We start from the raw sequence: 3388 nt of genomic DNA on the forward strand, positions 1-3388 counted from the left end.
GGGGAGAAAATAATCTCCTAGATTCAGTTATGAAAACCAAAGAAACCATTGAAATGAAAAGGAAGAAGTTGTATATTAGACATATATTTTAAGTATCCATATGAAAACTGTGAACCTTGATTGTTAGGCAACCAGTTCTTTAGTGCTAATTCTCATACTATTTGTGATATAATTAATTGTACTATGTGGTGAATCTCTGCAGCTCAAATGCATTTGTCTTCTGGTTGCTATGAGCTCCCTGCCCTCCAGCTCCAGCATCCCACCACTGGTTCTCTCCTCTCTTTTTTCACATTGCTTTTTCTCCCAGGTGCCAGGGGTTTGCCATAGTGTTGCCCTTGAGTGAGAAAAGGACTATGCGGCTGTTTGGTACTTGCCTGGTTGCACCTGGACTAACACAAGTCATTTTGCCAATGGTGTCTCCAGACTGTTTGGTTTTAAGCCACCTGAATCAGTCTGTGCTACTACACTTGGGAGCTGAACTCTACATCTCTGGCAAGGTTCCTTTTGCTCTGAAGCCACTATATAAGCAAGAAGCACACTGTGGCTTGGTCACTGGGAATTTTAAGCATTGTATTTCTACAGTCATCTCATAACATAGTTAGAAAGGGAGACAAAATATTAGGGGAAAAAAAGACCCAAACAAACAAGCAAATACTGCTCTGGCCATTATTTTCAGACAACTGTGCCAGATCTTTAAAAGTGCACTGATCTTCTCCAGGGACAAAAAAATTTGCTTGCTTGAGATGGATATGCTTATCTTGCTCTGTTTTCTGCACGGCAGTACTAGGACAAGAGACAAGACAGTAGGATCCAGCTTGTTCGTGGCCTCTCTGAATTCCTCTGGTCCCAGGAAACACAGGCATCCTTCACCTTTAGGAGGCACTACCTGGCAAGGAGCCACTTTTGCTGTGTAAGTGTTTGGTATTTGGGAAAACCTGTGTGGGATAGCTGGCAAAAACCATTGTACCAAAATGTTCGTGCAGGACTAATAATTACTTGTATCCGCAGGGATGTTTTCTTCCTCATTCAGCATAGCCATTTCCTGTAATCCCTTTCCATCCTTCCTTTAGTTCTTATTCCACATGTATTCTTCTTTCCCTCTTTGTTATTTTTTTTTTTCCTTCCCCTTTAAATTTTGGTTTTAATCTCCAAGAGGCAGAGACTTCCTCCTATTCTGTCTTTGCAAAGTGTCTAGCACAAGGACGCACTCTTTTCCATGGACCTAAACATCTCTGGCTTCTGTAAGCACACAGTAAATTTGATTCACTCTGGGGCCATGCTAGATTTATGGTTGCAAAGAATTTCAGCATGGACTGCTCAATATCTGGAAATCCTGGACATGGACCACAGCGCATGCTCTACCATAATAATAATTTGTGGCACAAGTGTGGTTTTCCTTTCCCAAAGCCACAGAGAAGAGTTCACTGTGTGGCTTCATGCTGCATTAGAGGTGGTAGCATCCTGCTCTTAACCAAAAGAAAATATTTTCTTTAATTGCCAGAAATGTGTTCCTGACCTATATTTTGCCTTCTTTGGGGACTCTTTCATATATGGAATTGAAAAGGGGTGGATTTTTGCAAAATACAGCACAACTCAAAAAAGTAAGTAATTTCATTTGCCCTACATCTATTTGCCAGTACTGTGTGGCTAATTATTAATTATCATGGTGCAAAAATGTACGTTAGTAGTGATACAGACATATCCAAATTACACGGTAACAACAAGCAAATAATGACCAGATTTTAAAATATATTCCCCAGGAGGCCACAAAGTATGTCCTGATCTGCCTTTTTTGCACTATTGTCCAATGTTTGTCTGTACAAACTCGAATTGGTGTCTAACCCACAACTCTAGGTACAACTTCAGCTGGCACTTTGAAAAAATGAGCAGAGAAGTGACAAATTTCTGTTGGATTCTGTGACCCACAGAAGTGGTATTTTAGATTGCAGATGCTGGAAATAACTACTTGTCACTCAGGGTAAAATGATGACAACTTTTACCTGCTTTCTTAGATACCTCTTCCACAGTTATCCTACTTTTAAGTGAAAGACAATGCATTATCTCTTACAGATGACAGGTGTTCCTTTGCCAAAACAGCTCTGTTTTACAGAAAGCATCACCAGCGCTTCATGGTGACATCTGAAGATGATGCCAAGCAGGTGAGGTTTGAGAGATGGGGGCTGACTCTGAGAAAGGAAAACAGCCAGAGTGGCTTCGGTGCCTAGTAAGGAGCAGACCTGAGCACATCTAGATTTAAGTATTTAATGAGATATAAGTGACGTTGGAATTTGGTCCTGTCTATATTTTTAGTGACCTTGCTTTAGTGATCATACCGGGGCCCCTTGCTTGGCACAGAATGGAATTTTCCTCCACATCAGGGCTGCAAGGGAGCAGAAAGGCTGGCGGGCCAATTTAAGGAACACGGCTGGATTGGTGCTGGCAGCAGGATCCTCTCGCCTCTGCCTAAATTATGACTTTCTAAGAAAGGAGATGAACGCTGTACAAAACACAACAATTTATAACTCCATTGCTGCCTCCCTCTTCTCTCAGCTCATTCCTCACACAAAACCAGACAGTTTCTCCTTGACAGCAGCCTAAAATACAGACTCACACAGCTTATATCTTGTCTGTCACCAGGATTTAAATATGTCAAGCCCTGGCAGTAGTGCGGGTTCCTCACTGATTAGGGTCTGATGAGGCCAGTTTCCTAACAGGGGTGGATTTTATTCATGGTCCTTTAGGTTCTCTATTTCCCATCTTCGGCCCTTTCATCACTGGGTAATAGCCGACTTTCTTAACTGCCCTGAGAAGGTTGCAAGAAGAGTCCCATTGTGCACAATCAATGGAGCCCTGGGCTCTCTCCACCCCTGGCTGTTAGGGGAAAGGAAGCCTCTTTAGTCTTTGGACAGACAAGAGGGACATTATATTAAAAAAAATTAAAAATATTATCACTTGAAAAGATGCACAAGCCCTTCATTACTTCTTATATTCATATAAAAAATATCTTCTCTTCTCTTTGTCAGCTGACAAAGAAAGAAAGTAAGATTGGAGAAAATATTTGCAATCTCCTGGGAAGAAATCCTGTGGGCAGCTGGATTTGTTGTTTCACTGAATATTTGTGAAGGGCACGTGAAGGGTCAGTAAATAACTAAGAAGCAGAACTGAGCTAATGGATCAACAGGTAAAAGATATATACATAAGCAAAGAGACCAAAAGAATCTTGTAGTTTTTCCATATGGGTGTCTTTGAGAGGATACTTTCTACCAGGAACAAACTTTCTGGAGAGTATGTTGTGGCAGTAAGGGTACACATTACTGCACTGTGTTATAGGCAGACCCCCAAACCAGAAAGGACCTGTCAATTGCCAAAGGAAATTAAAAATTTCCTG

At 41.4% G+C, this 3388-nt stretch overlaps 1 long non-coding RNA gene across 1 annotated transcript; it reads left to right on the forward strand.

Moving 5' to 3' along the window:
* The first annotated feature begins 791 nt into the window (after positions 1-791).
* On the forward strand, positions 792-2419 carry LOC110363007 (uncharacterized). Its single transcript, XR_010468942.1, has 3 exons — positions 792-910; positions 1502-1601; positions 2071-2419. It is a non-coding gene; the product is annotated as an uncharacterized LOC110363007 (long non-coding RNA).
* Positions 2420-3388: the final 969 nt, after the last annotated feature.

This window comes from Columba livia, chromosome Z, assembly GCF_036013475.1.
Source record: "Columba livia isolate bColLiv1 breed racing homer chromosome Z, bColLiv1.pat.W.v2, whole genome shotgun sequence".
In the NCBI taxonomy this organism is placed as follows: Eukaryota; Metazoa; Chordata; class Aves; order Columbiformes; family Columbidae; genus Columba; species Columba livia.